Raw genomic sequence first — 17513 nt, forward strand, 5'->3', positions numbered from 1 at the left:
TAACTTTTGTTTTATTCTTGTTTATTTTCATGCGATAGATCTAGCGTAGGACTTCATCTATGCCGTTCACTGTTTCTTTTAAATCCTTTTTACTCTCGGCCAGAATTACTATATCAGCAAATCGTAGCATCTTTTCACCTTGTACTTTTACTCCGAATCTAAATTGTTCTTTAACATCATTAACTGCTAGATCCATGTAATGATTAAAAAGTAACGAAGATAGGGAACATCCTTGTCGGACTCCCTTTCTTATTACGGCTTCTTTCTTATGTTCTTCAATTGTTACTGTTGCTGTTTGGTTCCTGTACCCTTCTATCTATTGTTCTTCTATCTCTGTATTTGAACCCTAATTTTTTTAAAATGCTGAACATTTTATTCCAGTCTACGTTATCGAATGCCTTTTCTAGGTCTATAAACGCCAAGTATGTTGGTTTTTTTTTCTTAAATCTTCCTTCTACTATTAATCTGAGGCCTAAAATTGCTTCCCTTGTCCCTATACTTTTCCTGAAACCAAATTGGTCTTCTCCTAACACTTCTCCCACTCTCCTCTCAGTTCTTCTGTATAGAATTCTAGTTAAGATTTTTAACGCATGACAAGTTAAACTAATTGTTCTGTATTCTTCACATTTATCTGCCCCTGCTTTCTTTGGTATCATTACTATAACACTTTTTTTGAAGTCTGACGGAAATTCCCCTTTATCATAAATATTACACACCAGTTTGTATAATCTATCAATCGCTTCCTCACCTGCACTGCGCAGTAATTCTACAGGTATTCCGTCTATTCCAGGAGCCTTTCTGCCATTTAAATCTTTTAATGCTCTCTTCAATTCAGATCTCAGTATTGTTTCTCCCATTTCATCCTCCTCAACTTCCTCTTCTTCCTCTATAACACCATTTTCTAATTCATTTTCTCCGTATAACTCTTCAATATATTCCACCCATCGACTTTACCTTTCGTATTATATATTGGTGTACCATCTTTGTTTAACATATTATTAGATTTTAATTTATGTACCCCAAAATTTTCCTTAACTTTCCTGTATGTTCCGTCTATTTTACCAATGTTCATTTCTCATTCCACTTCTGAACACTTTTCTTTAATCCACTATTCTTTCGCCAGTTTGCACTTACTGTTTATAGCATTTCTTAATTCCCGATAGTTCCTTTTACTTTCTTCATCACTAGCATTCTTATATTTTCTACGTTCATCCATCAGCTGCAATATATCGTCTGAAACCCAAGGTTTTCTAGTAGTTCTCTTTATTCCGCCTAAGTTTGCTTCTGCTGATTTAAGAATTTCCTTTTTAACATACTCCCATTCTTCTTCTACATTTTCTACCTTATCTTTTTTACTCAGACCTCTTGCGATGTCCTCCTCAAAAATCTCCTTTACCTCCTCTTCCTCAAGCTTCTCTAAATTCCACCGATTCATCTGACACCTTTTCTTCAGGTTTTTAAACCCCAATCTACATTTCATTATCACCAAATTATGGTCGCTATCAATGTCCGCTCCAGGGTAAGTTTTGTAGTCAACGAGTTTATTTCTAAATCTTTGCTTAACTGTGATATAAGATATCTGATACTTTGCAGTATCGCCTGGCTTTTTCCAAGTGTATATTCTTCTATTATGATTTTTAAATTGGGTGTTGGCAATTACTAAATTATACTTCGTGCAAAACTCTATAAGTCGTCCCCTCTTTCATTCCTTTTGCCCAGCCCGTATTCCCCCACTATATTTCCTTCCTTGCCTTTTCCAATGCTTGCATTCCAATCTCCAACTATTATTAAATTTTCATCTCCTTTTACGTGTTTAATTGCTTCATCAATCTCTTCGTATACACACTCTACCTCATCATCATCATGGGCGCTTGTAGTCATATAGACGTTAACAATCTTTGTCGGTTTAGGTTTTGATTTTATCCTTATTACAATGATTCTATCGCTATGCGTTTTGAAATACTCTACTCTCTTCCTAACATTACCAATACATTAACAATACCTAACATTGTATTAACAACAAGATAACATTAAAAAAGTCTTAAGTACATAGAATTCTATTTCCGCAAATACTACTACTTTTACTACCTACAATAGAACTAACCTACACTTTAAGAATGAATATCATATTGTACTTTCAATACGGTTTACCAATAATTCACCGAACAACTTCCAGCATTCAACTACTGTCCACGATGAAATGCTTGTGACTACTCTTCATTTTCGTTGTTACCACATGGTTACTGACGCCATCACCACAACCGCATCGAACTCGGGCTTCCGAAGCTACTCTGTCTTTTATCACGACTACGCCGAACACGGCCTCGCAGGACTAATCGCTAAACTACTGACTATCTCCGCAGGTTCCTGACAGTATTTATATCCCCTGTCCTGCAGAACCAGTACCCTCTTCATCCCATAACCGTTGAAGCGTAATAATTTTCATCGTCCGCCCCCTTACGTTTTCCCATAAATTCTTGTTCCGATCAGAAGGGTTACCGGACCTCAACAACAGATTTTGGAGGTGTCATTGTCTGTATGACAAAGATTGTTAAACGAACCGGTTACTCTGAGAAAAGGATTTCTTTAGTTTTTTCTACATTCTTATTTTCGTTATTATTTTCTCATTTTCTCTTCGTAATTAGAAGAAATCCGTTACCCTGGTCCAGTTACAATATGTTACTTCGCATTCCTTTTAACATTTCAACGCTGTAAAACAAGTTTGAATATATTATAAACAAAAAACATATTTTTAAGATTAGAACGTATTTTGCGCACTATCATACCAGAGAATTTAAAGTTAAATGTGAATTTAAAGACAATCAACTGTGATTTAGGTCTACAGGACGTAATTTTTTTATCTGAAATATTTCTAGTAGCTGTTTAAATATCATCCTCCAAATTATTCTAATTAAAAAAATAATAAAATTAAATTACTTGCCATAAATTCCCGTCAGACTATCTTTTTTGTCACTGACAAACAGAAAATTGTCGTGAATATGATTCCACGCATATCAATTACAATGTTACTAATTCAGTTTAATTTCGGCTTTATATACTTTATGAATGCAGCTCTACCTTTGAATACAACTCAAAATTATTACAAATATGTACATTTATATCGGTTAACTAAACAAATTCTTCCTTTTTCCATTGTTTCTAGATAAACCCATAACGATAATACTGCGATACTCAGAAGAAAATTATCTATAAAAATGTAAGTTACAAGGAATTATAACTGATGAAAGGGCCAACTGTTATTAAATGATAATGAAATTCGTAAAAATCTCTGAGATGTAACTGACATAATTCTTTTTTAGATTATAGGACGGAATTGATGGGCTCGGTACGATTAATTAACACGACCGGGACGGCTCTTACATACTTATGCAAATTACATGATTACGAAAAATTGGTACTAGATGCGTTACATATTATTAGAGATAAATCTGGAAAGTATCCGTCATAAATCAGCGACAGAAATGATAAAAAAATTTCAATTTATACTCTTAAGTAAAATCGATCGCTTATAAGCTTAAATTAGAAAAAATAAAGAGTAAAATAAAACAACTGGAAACAAACAAATATGGCGAACGATTGCGATGGAATACCTGAACAGATTGATAGATAGAAAGAGAGAGAGAGTGAGTGAGAGAGTAAGATAAAGATAGAGAGGGTTGGAGGGAGTGGTGAACGAAGAAACATCAAAACATAAATTTTAAACAAATTTTCAATTTATTTACAAAAAACAACTATTCATAAGTGAAGAAGAGTCGGTAAAATTCTTGTAAAAGGACATTGAAAGGAGGACAAAATTTAGTACTTTAGCACTAATTTAGTCCTAAAATAAAGAATAAGAAATGAAACTATATCAAAAGAAGATGGTTAGTTACATAGTACAGATAATTGAGGGTGTAAATACGTAGTAAATATTTTAATATATAAAAGTTTTTAATACAACGGAGAGGAATAGATTAATCCATAAAGTTGAAAATACACACAAAAACGTAATGAAACCCCTTCTTAATTAAAAAAAGTGTAAAACTTCCGAGTCCCGGCTCCCGGAGTGGGGACCTAGGGACGGCATAGCCGGGCCTGGTGGAACCTACTCTCGGAGTTTGAGGGAGACGCAGAGCGAGATCCGACCGGCGGGACAAGACGTGGAGGGCCGTTAGAGTAAAGGACACTCCACTTTCTTCCTTTTTCCTTTTTAGCCTCCGGTAACTACCGTTTAGATAATTCTTCAGAGGATGAATGACGATGATATGTATAAGTGTAAATGAAGTGTAGTCTTGTACATTCTCAGTTCGACCGTTCCTGAGATGTGTGGTTAATTGAAACCCAACCACCGAAGAACACCGGTATCCACGATTTAGTATTCAAGTCCGTGTAAAAAGAACTGATTTTATTAGGTACTGAACGCAGTAATTCTCGACTTCCAAATCAGCTGATTTGGGAAGACGCATTCATCACTAGACCAACCCGATGGGTTAAAGAACACTTCTCTGGGCTGTGTAATACGTAACTACAGGATTCGGCCCGAGGGAGAAGAAAAAAAAATTAAAAAAGTGTAATAAAAAAAAAAAAAATTAAATAAATCCGTAACAAAATTTCTATTATTGTAAGAAAATTTTAAAAGAAAATATAAACAAATATATTTATATAATGGAAAAAATAACAACATATTTTAAAAGAAATTTCACACTGTGATTTGTTTAAAAGCATGCGTCAATAAAAAACCCGGTATCAATAAAGTTTTGTTACAACGAAAGAGTAACTCGAGCCAAATTTATGTAAAATGTAGTAAAAAATTCTTATCGACATACTGCAGTAGTAAAACTTTTACAATTCTGAACCTTACATTTAAATATTACGATAAGGTTTTTTAAAATGCCTTCAATTTATTTTTACATCATACGGTACTTGGATATTCACTCAAGTCATAAGTTAAACTTCGACTGAGGGTGGTAAAATATATAAGTACATTTTTAAATACTTAACACATTTAAGATGGTTTTTGTGCTTGCGTGCTTCATACAAATTTATCTTTTTTTTAGCTTTATTTTACGGCGTGTTAGATTTAAATAACATTCTCTATGCGTCTATGTAACTCATAATTCAAAACATTTCATACCGATTTACTTTAAAATAAAGTGAAAGTGGTTAGGGTCATCGAAAAAGGTTGCAGCAATTTAATAATTTCGTATCTCAGAAACTACTAGAAATGATCAAACTAGAATTTTTTTTTTAATTTAGCAACTCAAAAAGCTTTTTGTATAATTTAAAATATTTCAATATGAGCTCCGTTGGTCACTCTGCAAACAACCAGCCGATAATCGATTTCTACCCGCGTCCGCTGGCAGAAGAAGACACGGAAAGTGACTTTCCACATCAGTGGTTGTGTCAACCGGCATACTTTATTTGGCGGAAACCAAATAAAATTATTGAGTATGTCAGCGATTCCCCAAAAATAAACGTACGGTCCGGTTTGATATCCGATCGTGTGATCGGCCCATTCTTTTTTCACGAGCTTGCTACCAAAGGGAATGTTTATTTAGACGCGCTACAACTGTACGTTTTCCCGCAAGTTGACCAAATCGAACAAGAAAGTAACGTTGTTGTAATGTTTCAACAAGATGGTGGATCCCCACACTTTAACTTTGGCGTACGACGCGCTATCAATGAAAGATTTCCTAACGGTTGGATAGTTAGGGCCGGTCCTGTGCTTTGGCCTCCGAGAAGCCCAGATCTGACACGCCTAAACTTTTTTCTACGGGAATACATTAAAAACATTGTCTACAGTGAAGAAATCAGGATGTAGAACAATCTACACTATTCTACTCTATCTCACTATTGCTACAGTTACGGCTCGATGATCCAGAGGACGAGGGCAGAAGCCGATTATCGGCTGGTTGTTTGCAGAGCGACTAACACAGCTCATATTGAAACTTTATAAGGTACGTAAAAGAGCTTTTGGAGTGGGTGAATTTTTAAAAAAAAGACTGATATTATATATAATTTTAAAACAGTTTACCGAATTCCAATTTGATTTCCTCGAGCGTTTTCGGCTATTCTGCCATCTTGAAGAGGAGTATAACTATGATTAACATATTTAAAATTATAATCTTACATATTTAATTTATATATTGATCTTCATTTTGTTAAAATTCGTCAAAAGTTAAAGTTTTAAGTCTAAGTGACTACTCCGTATTGTAATAGTTTCTTAATTTTAAAAAGCGCTCGAGGAAATCAAATTGGAATTTGCTAAGCTGTTTTAAAATTTTAAATATAATATTTATTATACCAAACGGTGCCATGTTCGAAAAACTAAAAAAAATACTCGTTTGATTTTTTGTTATAAGTCTTACGACAGACTCTTACAACAGATTTAGGCTTTATCTTTAACTATTGTAAATACCGATAAATAAATAAAAACAAAATTAGTAAACGGATAACAGCTTATCGGCTTAAATGAAGCGAATCAAAATTTATTATATTTGGATATAAAAACTGCGGAGAATTATTTTCTTACGAATTATACGTATAATATAAAGCGGTAGAACAAAGTTATAATTTATATACGTTTAAAAGGTCACATGTTATTTTAACAACCGTTCGGTTTCACCTCAGGTCTGACCTAGTCGGGCTGATGGGACTGCCGTAAAACTAGATCGTGCGGTCGTGCAACCGTGTGCCCGTTTTAGAAAAGGGATGAGATTCGAATGCGGTACAAACTACTGTACATAAAAGGCGCAAGTGTGTAGGCTACAAGGACGGGTAAAGAGAGGAATTTAACCGCATTCTGATCGCATTAGTGTGCGTGCGTTTACGTCTATATATGTGCGTTTGTATTTTTCTCTTATTTATGGTGAGAGATCGAGTTTAAGTCGCTCATTCCTCCTAATTTTTTAGAGCTTTGGCAGACTAAACGGACGGTTCTCTTCGGTAATCCTACAACGCGTTTTCGTTTTTCACGTGTAGTGTAGGACCGTACTAAATTTTATGATCGTCCTCTATGTTTTTAACTCAAACTTATATATTTGAAGGACGATATAAAAACGTTCTCAAGGGAACCGTATATTACGTTAATTCGTGTTTTCTGGACGATTTTTGTTGTAAAAATGTAGTATTCATAATGTAATTAAAAAACCAGCCGGCAGCAAAATTACTAAACTACAGTTAAATTTGGACAGAGAATAAAATCTAATCCTTCCCGGAAATAACATTTAGATTTAACAATAACTACCACTTATTATCTTGTTTATTTATTTTTAATCAAATTTTTAGTAAATAAGAAAAATCTTTTTCAATTATGTTAAAATAATAAAATTTATATATATGTACGGTTATTTTTAAAGTGTGAAAGATATTGTCAAAAACCTTTTTTTATTTCACTCTTTACACTTTATGCTAATTTTCTAAACAGTTACCTTGTTTCCTGAAATATTTATCATAGCGTTTTACTACTAAATTGCATATGCCCACGTCATACAAATCAACCACTTGTGAAGACAACCAGTCTTCAACCGTTTTTTTCACTTCTTTTTCGGTATCGAACGCTGACCGCAAAGAAACTCCTTCAGGTACCAGAACAGGTGGTAATCGTTCGCCGTAACGACCGGGCTGTACGGTAGGTGGCCCCGTTTGCTCCCATCTAAACGATATGATTAACAGAGTTTGAGCAATAGAATGAGCTCATGAATTATCATCCAGCAACAAAACTAGAAGGTCATCTGGGGTGCGTGTCGCCATTCCACTGACTGCCGCTCTGATCCTTGAATGATGTGAGAAACCCATTTCTCGTCTGCCATGTGACGATGCGGTCCAAATATTCATCTCTTTCGCTTATTCTGTGCGGCACGCCGAAGCTTCGTCAAGGTCTCGCAGTACCCAGCTGATTTTATTGTTGATCCCTTTGTTCACTAAATCGACTAACAGGACACCATGTCTATACCAAAACACAGTTGCCGTAATCTTGTGTGTTGACACTGTCTACCAATGTTATAGGGACATTCTTTTACGAGCCCAGCGTCTTCTTTCATTAGCGGTTGTCGGTGGTTAAAGAACTGTCTCGCGAGAGGCAGTGACTGTGATTGCAGGCATCAAACCAGTGGATATTTCGGCTACGGAACGTAGCCAGCGATATGTTGCAAAGAAGGGAGGCCTTCTTACTGCTGGGCGTATGCGTGAGATCGAAGACCAAGGTTTCGACTCTTGGCAAGATAGGTGGAACACTTCTTTGACAGGTCGTTATACGCATGGTATGTTTCCCAATGTTAGAAGAGTTGCGAGCGATTAGCTGGGTATCCCCCAATCGGCATACCACTCAGTTCCTCTCAGGACATGGTGCATTTAGGGATAAATTGGCAAAGTTTAGGTTGGTTGTTTCCGGCTTCTGTCCGGACTGTAGGGTCGATGACACCGTGGACCATGTCCTTTATATATGTCCCCGGTACGAAGCTGAACGTACCAGAGTTGCTAGGGAACTCGAGAGAGTAAACTCTATTTTGGATCTACGAGTCAACTGGAGGACTCGTAGAGTGTGGACTATAGTTGCTGGCTTCCTTCGCTTCCTCGCCCTGAGCAGGGCTGCCGAAGGGATCTAGTAGGTGATAGGAACCTGGGTGGCTAGGGACCGCCTGGGCAGTTGACTGGCCGAAGGTAGGCGCTTAAGGCAGGGTGCCTCGGTTAGATGTATTGGTGGTATTTATTTAATCAGGCTGTCGGCGGAGTTACGGCCGTTGTCGGCGGGCGGGATTATTCTTGCCCGGTGGGTGCGGTCGCGCTCCGACGGGAGCACTAATGAGCTAATGACACTGTCGGTGGGGCTTCTCTGGGTACTGCTTTGGTGGTATGCAGGGGAGTCTTGGCGGCGGTCTGCGAAAGATGGTGAATGTCACGCGGGACTCCGTGATGGCGCTGTGCGGGAGTAGGCGTTAATTCTCCTCTCCCGGGCGGACCGGAACGGAGTCAGATAGAAACTCGTTTTGAGTATTAAGCGGGGTTCTTAAGGGAACTAGGTCTAAATTTCGATGTACAAAACTTTAGCGGGAAAGTTATTGTTGAGGTTGTTAGTACGGATCTGAGACATTCAGAAAGTGGCTCTTTAATAGTTAGATCTAGGCGCGGGGTCTTCATTCCGCGGTTAGGTTTCTAGCTCAGTTCCTGAGGGCGACGTGGTAGCTGCAGGTGTCCGTTGTCTTCATTCTGAAGGCATAAACATGTAAATCTATCTCGGGGTGAATTTTTACCGATGTAGATGTCCCTCGGGGCATCTGCATCGGTGGCATCTCTGCGGGGCCTGGACTGAAAGCTGTGTGGCACAATCAGTTTGAGGGCGAGAAGATGTCCTCCGTTAAAGCCACTACTGGCTAGGAACGGAGGTGGGATCTTCTCCCCTCGGTGGAGAATCGAGATGTTGACACTGTCTGTTTGGCTTTCATTCTGACTGGTGATGATGCATATCGCCATTCCACTGACTGCCGCTTTGATGCTGGGACGATGTGACAAACCAATGTCTCGTCCAGTGTGACGATGTGGTACAAACATTTATCGGGTTAAAAATGTTAAAGCACTGTATCGGGTTAAAAATGTTAAAGCATAATGTTAAAGCATTAGCCATTCTCTTTTTTGGTATTCTTCAGAAAGTAGCCTGGGTTGCGAGTACAGTTTTTGGTACTTTTCCTCGTTTCTCCCCCCTCCAAAAGTTTCCAAGTTTTTCACCTGGAAATAACTCAAAATAACAGGAAATATTGATATTAAAAATAACCCGATATAACCATTTATATTACCATTTTTATAACCATTATATTTATTTATTTTATAAATATAATCTAACCAAACTTAACCAACGCTCGCTAACCTGACAAATTAAAAGTAATCTTTTTAGATTATTTAAATAAATTCAGGAATTAGTGCAATTATTTATTATTTAAATAACCAAAACATTACTGTTGATTAGTCGAGGTTAGCGAGCGAAACGAGGATAGGTAAAGTTTGGTTGACTATATTTATAATTTATATCTATAATTATAAACAATAAAGCTTTTTTTCTAATATGCAAAATATATTAATATGGAGAATGTTTAAAATGATCGGTACAAAACAGTATCTTATCGGGTTATTGGGTTATTTATCCACCCTGCTTTAATGTTAATATAAACATTTCCTGCTATTTTGAGTTGTTTCCAGATGATAAACTACCAAACTTTTTTTTGGGAGGAGGAGAAACGAAAACGTACCCAGCTTTTTTAAACTCCAATATTTCACAAACGATTTCGTACAGCACTGATCTTGAAACTTATGGAAATATCAGTGACAATGTGAAAATCGTGAATCGCCGGTCTTCACGAATTTTTGCGTCAAACTCGCGTACCGAATCGTCTGTGATTATAGAAGGTCGGCGCGATCGAGGTTCATCATGGACATTGTCCCGCCCGTCATTGAACGCTGATGTCATTCATTTAATCAGGTCCGTAAACCTCACATATCTAATGATGAATGTCCGCTGCTGACACCTTTCTTGCGGCCAAAAATCGAATCACAGACTGTATTTCACAATCGACGGGCCGCTCAATTATTTGAAACATTTCAACTTCACAATATAAAACAGACACAGTGACGCTACTTGCAAATGGCGTCTGCATTTGTGTAAGACATGTCGGGAGCGGGGGCGCATGCGCGTTTCAACAACCGCGCAACATTTACATAGCTATAACCAATCGGGCTATATATATATACACGGATAATATAAACATACATATATTACTAAAAAAATTAGATTTACAAACATTTTACGCTAAAACGTTATAAATACGTCTAAATTATTTTCCTCATAAAGCCACACTTGCAGAAAGGTTCAGTAATCTTTCGGTATTGCTAAATTTTATTAACTAATTTTCTCTATATTACCTAATGTCCGCATTTCACTACCATATAGGGATACACTCCAAACAATATTACAAGAGTTTCTTTCTAAGCTTTAAATTTATATTCTGTGAGCAGAAATCTTTTCTTCATAAAAGCGCTTCTTGCTTTTTCCAATCGGTTTTATATGTCCGTATTACGTAGTTCATTCGCTACAATCGTACTACATCTCGACGAAAAACGTTTCTCGCTTTCATCACATCGTGTTTTCCTGTATTGAGATATCTCACCTCATTATCCTTGTTTTCGACTAGACCTCAAATTTTTATTTTACTTTTATTTATTTTCAAACTAAAGTTCTCTCCTGGCATTAAATCTATGCGATTCAGTATTTCTAACCGGCTCATCATTGATTTCTGCCGAAAGAACGATGTACATCGGCGAATTTTAACATTTTAATTTTTTCTTCTCGCATAGTCTTCTCTTTTCCTCTTCTCAATTCTTTCTTCATATTCTATTTTTATAACTGCACCCGATTATTGCCAGATTTTATTACCAGATGATAAATAACTCTTCTTTTCCGATATTTATGTCTTAATTTTCATAAAATAACCTATTATTCTACATTATAAAATAATTTAGTCTAAATCGATTAGAACATGAAGTTATTTTTTACTGTCGATTGCAATATTATTTGACATATTTTTTTCACGCAAAAAGATATCAAAGAAAAACAAAAAAACTGCAAATCCGCCCATAGATGTTGTCGCGTGTTCGCGGCTCGATCATGATACTGAAAGATGAATCATTTAAAGTGTTTATGTAATTACAATTTACTAGTTAAAAACACAAGTAACATAGGACAAATCAATAATAATAACAATAATAATGGTAATAAGAATAATAACCGACAATAATATACAGATCATAGTAATAATCAAGATAATAAAAATTTTAACAGCAAACAATAATAATAATAATAGTAATCACAACCACAACAACAACAAAAACAACAACAACAATAATAATAATAATAATAAATGTTAATAATAATAATAATAATAATAAGGTTCATTAAGATCCGTTGGAGCACCAGCAAATCGGTTCCGACCAATGCAGAAGGCTGTGTTGCTGGATACATGCCGCTTGGTCCGTCGGTACATCACAAGCTCGAGCGATAAGATAACGCCTCTTGTTGAGGGGCCACCTGATCGTCATCAGATGGAGCTGCAGACGGGGGACAATGGCCGTTAACATCTGGCAGTTCATAAATTTTTACGTCTGGTATTTTGTCTTTCATTCATACATTTTACCCATAGTTTTCAATAGTTCATGTTACCATATACAATACACGTCAGAACAATAGTTATAGCTCCTGCGCCTTGCCTATGGGCCGGCCAGGATGCTTTTTACTGGGCTTGCCCAAGAGAATAATAATAATAATGAACAGTGATTACATACCAGACAGAATTTAAAGTAATCGTCATGATTTATTTACAGGGAGTTAAATATTGAAAACAGAATTCAGTCACAAAAAAAAGACATCAGCATGACCGTTAATCTTAACACTTTTAACCATTAGTCTTGTATTAATAACAATACAATACGTATGCAGCCATAACAGAAGTGGAAGAAGAACTTCTACACAACCTCTCCTTTTTAAAACTTACAAGTTAAGTAAAATAAACCAGCAATTGCGATTCCTCCGGAGTAGGGGTCGCATTGCTCCCTCCTTATAGTTAGTGCCCCGTTGTGGTGTATTCCTGCTAGCCTATGAAGCGTTAGCACCGAAAGGACTTCAGTGGACGGTCTGAAGGGGAATTACGTCGGGAGGACAGGCTTCATAAGCCTAGCCTTACGCGGTCGGCCCATAAAATGGGTTCGATAACGCCGGTTTAACAACGGATTGGAATGCAATTAAATCCGTCCTTAAAATACTAAATAATAAATAAAACTTGAAAAATTAGACCCGCCATTTAAAATAAACCTTTTAAAAAAAAACACGCCCGATTAGAATCATCCAGCAGCAAGGGACTCTGTCCAGGTTCTGCGATTTGTAGGGAGAAATAAACTCCCGCCAACTTTGCATTCCAATACGTACGATAAGTATTAAGTTTTTTTTTTTACCGCAAATACCTTTGCTGTTCACAAACAAAACCACCCTAACAATTTACGAATGATATATAGTACATTATCTCTTTCATTTATAGTCTAACGGTAACTCACCTAATCACTTTTTGTTCTCATATCCTGGAATTACTTGCGCGTCATGTTAATCGAGTCGAACGAGAAATTTGCTCCTTCACTGACCTCCTCGCAGAATACTGTCGCTTAAAACTCATCTCTCAGACTGATTGTCAATTGGTCTTTCCCGGAATATTGATACTCCTATCCTCTTTACCTGCAGGACCGGACACAACTCGAAGCGTGAGAATGATCGTTCGCCTCACGATTTTCCATGAAATTCCTACTCTGGTCCGATAACCCTACTTGCGGAACAACATCTGTTTAGGTTTGTCACCGGACAGTATTACAAAGAACGATTGTTAAACGAACTTGTTATCTGTACGAAAAGGAAGTCCTTTAGCCCTCTTTCTGGATTCCTCCCGTTATTATATTTTCTACTACTTTATTTTTAATTGGCAGAGGGATGCGTTACTTAGTTCCGTTATACCCGTCTTGTTACAATATATTATCTAACATTTTAAAGCTTATTTAATATTAGTGTTTTGTGTTAAGAACAAGGAATAAATATTAAAAATTACAAAACACAACTGCCAAAAAAAAAAATCATTCCTCTTCAATATAGGATAATTAAAGAGTGAGCGGGTGACAATTTTGTACATAGCATTTGTACGAGTGTAATAATGTAATTTTGTTTTCAATTTTTTTAAATATATACAGTGTTTCATTTTAATCGACCCAAGCGATTTTCTCGTAAACTACACATAATACAAAAACATGACCTAACAAAAGTTAATCTGACTGGAGGGAGACTCTTATGGTGACCTTGGACTTGACCTTGAACTCAACCGTCGTTTCAAGATTAACGCAATTTTTTCAAATGTAATGACCTTAACTTTTGACCCCACCAATGAAAATAGCAGGAAATTTTACATTGGAAATGCATTCACGCATATAACTTTGGACCTTTATTGAAGGTCATAGACTAACCATCGGAAATAGTGTTATATGAGTGATAGTGTCATACGAAGATAATATTACACGAGTTAAAGGTTTTAGAAGTTTATACAAAAAAAAAAAAAATATATATATATATATATAAAAGAAATGGTTTTTGAGGATCATACAAAATATGTATATATATTTTGTATGACCCTAAAAAACCATTTCTTTTTGTACCATTCCATTTAACTCGCAAACTATGAGAAAGAGCATAAAATGACTACACTATCGTATAACACTATCTCTAATGGTTAGTCGTATGACCTTAAAATAGGTCCAAGGTCATATGTGTGACTACATAAATGTTAAATTTTCTTCTCTTTTCATTGGCGGGGTCAAAAACAAAATCGTGTTAACCTTGAAATAAAGGTCAAGGTTAAATCTAAGGTCACCATGCGGTGTCCCTCTTCAATCAGAATAACTTTTGTTTGGACTTTTTTTTATTGTGCGTATTTTAGTAGAAAATCGCCTGGGGCTATATATATATATATATATATACTATGACACTCCCGGTAAAGTAAGGATTTCAACACGCGGGATCATACATCTAAATTGCTTGAGTCATTGGGCTGCTACGGTGGAACAAACATATATATATATATATATATATATATATATATATATATATATATATATATATATATTTATTTATTTATTTATATCTTAAATACATTACACTCCTTTTTAGGGCAGTCCTATAATAAAAAGCTTTGGTAGAACTAAAAATTCTGAATTTTAGAATAAAGAATAAAAATGGCAACAATAAGGAGAAGGGTAGGCCTAATTTAAAAGAAGCTTTAAAAGCTTTCACGTAAAATAAAATCGTTAATGAAATGGAAAACACTAAGACAGAGCTAAAATTATGAATATTTTTTCGAGCACGGGACAATCGATGAACCGATTTTCGTTTAGGTTTATTCTTGGCCTAAATAATTATTTTTTAATAATAGTTAATATAAATAATAAATCTAATTAAAAATTAACTTAACTAGAAAATTAGCATTAATAAAGACTCGTAAATAAAAGTAATAAGAAAAATTACATATTTTATTTTCTTCTTGTTTTGCATTACTTTGCACTTGGCAAGTTTTAGTTTTCATTATGCAAATAGAGAACACTTCATTATCATCATAAGCGTACGTAACTTGTAAATAAGTCGGGTTTATTAAATAAATTTATTTACAATTATTCTGACCTAAAAAGCATAAATTTTGTCTTATTGTATCTTTTAAAAAAACTAACCCCATTTTTTTTCTTTTTTAAATTAATGTCTCACTAATAAAGATAGACTGCTGAAAAAGTATCCACCGTAAATAGAACAGGATTATTAAAGTTATAAAACTTTCAAGTCGGTTAGTGAAACGATACAAATTTAATGGAGCCCCTATTCTAAAGAAGGAGATGTACGAGTATTACCCTATTATTCTTTAATGAAGGTGCAAAACTGCTCCTACTCTGAAAACGTTTTACTAGAAAAAAGAAATAAAATCAACAAATACGTGGAAACTGTCATAAATATACGGTATTTTGCGATAGTTAAAAATTAATTTTCAATTGTATTTTTGTTTAATAATTGAGGTGATATTAATATTTTTGAGAAGCTGTAAGAAGTACACAACTTATAGAATTTTTACAAGGTCTAATATCCGTCGAGGTATATAACCTTCTTAACTCCAAATAGTTGAGGAAAAAAAAATTAACAGAGAATATATTTTTAATACACAACCACTACAACAATTTTCATAATATTTTAGATCGATTTAACTATTATTAAAGCATATGCTTCTATATAGAAGCTAATATATACGGTACAGATTGAAGAAGTATGCAGCATATAGCTGTTAGACTTTATACTTCATACCTGATAGGTGTTTGGAGGCAGAAAGAAATATGGTTCTACGTAGTTTTTTTTTCTTTATTTAACTTCCGTGACCACCGTTATGTGTAGCTTCAGAGGATGAGATGAATGATTTGCAGCGTGTGTGAAAATGCTATCCCGGGTTCGCAATTCGAACCTGGGATCTCCGGATGAAAGGCCGAACACGCTACCAGTCGCGCCACGGAGGCCTCCAAAGAAGGAGTTACATAGTTAAAAAAAATTTGCATTACAATGGGTTGTTAATTTTTGTCCACCATCTTGGATCCTCCATATTGAATCAAACTTACTTTTTTTAAATAGGAAGTTGAACATACGAAACACGATTTCGAATTAAAACTTTACAAGAAAAATAATGCTGAAACCCGTTTTTCTGTTATACGTTATCGAGTTATAAGTATTCAAATTTACAACGCCGGCAAAATTGTGTTAACAGTAAAACGCACTGCATGAACAATTTTATTGCATTTTACATTCATAACGCATACAATAACGAACTTTAAACAGTGCTATAACACTGATAATAATAAAAAATAATTAATAATTAACAACAGAACAAAAAATTAAACGGCTATATCAACTGATATTATTTTCTAAATAAAAATTAACTTCCAGTTTTAATATTTGTTACTTATCGTAAATGAAACAAATCGACTGGAAATACTTACTTCAAAGATGTATTACAAATTTATTTGAGTAAATCGTCTGTTGATTTACAATACAGTTTGTATTACGTTGAAACGATGCAACTTATTAACTACTCATTTCACCTTTTTAATTTAACATACTTGTAACGGTAAAATCTGATAGTGCTAGTAAAAATTAAGTTGCAAGCCTAACGGTTCAAATTTTTTTTTGGTAAAAGTTTTATTAGTTTCCTTGTTCATTTATTTAGTTTTATTAAATACTAGTTGAGGGCGTGCCTACGTCACGCTTCAGCAGCTAGGCCCTCCGGGCCTTCGAGCCGGTTGCCCTGGTGAGCGGCGTCTCAGAATGCTATTAATAGGTGTCCAAAATTGATTATCTCTTGGTAAAAATATTTTTTTTTGAATGATGAAATTTGATCAAGGAAAAGCGAAAAAATATTAGCAAATCTTCCCAATTAAATTTGGTTTAGATCGGTTTAGGCATCATTTAAATATATTCCATACTCTCAACATTTTCATCAAGATCCGTAATATCCATACGCAAATTCACTCAATACGACAGCTGCAAGCTTTAATATAAATTAAATTAATTTATATATTATATTCAATTACGAAACAAATTTTCATAATAAGAAACTATCCTTCCGACAAAATATCAATTGATTCTGATGACCAAAAATGTCGAATAATGTGGCGCCTTGGTTCAAAACCTCGGTTAGGTTTAATCATTTTAAATATTTTATTATTCGCTGGTTGATTGAAATAAATAAAAGTCTTTATTTCGTTTATAACATAAATTATTTTTATTATGATCTTTGAACGTGTAACATCATTGCATTAATTAATTAATTAAACTCGTACGTTCGTAATAAACACACGGTGTGTCTTTGAAGGATGGAACAAGACTGACCAAAAATAGGGCATTAGACAAATTCATT

Source organism: Lycorma delicatula, chromosome 6, assembly GCF_047948215.1.
Source record: "Lycorma delicatula isolate Av1 chromosome 6, ASM4794821v1, whole genome shotgun sequence".
Lineage (NCBI taxonomy): Eukaryota > Metazoa > Arthropoda > Insecta > Hemiptera > Fulgoridae > Lycorma > Lycorma delicatula.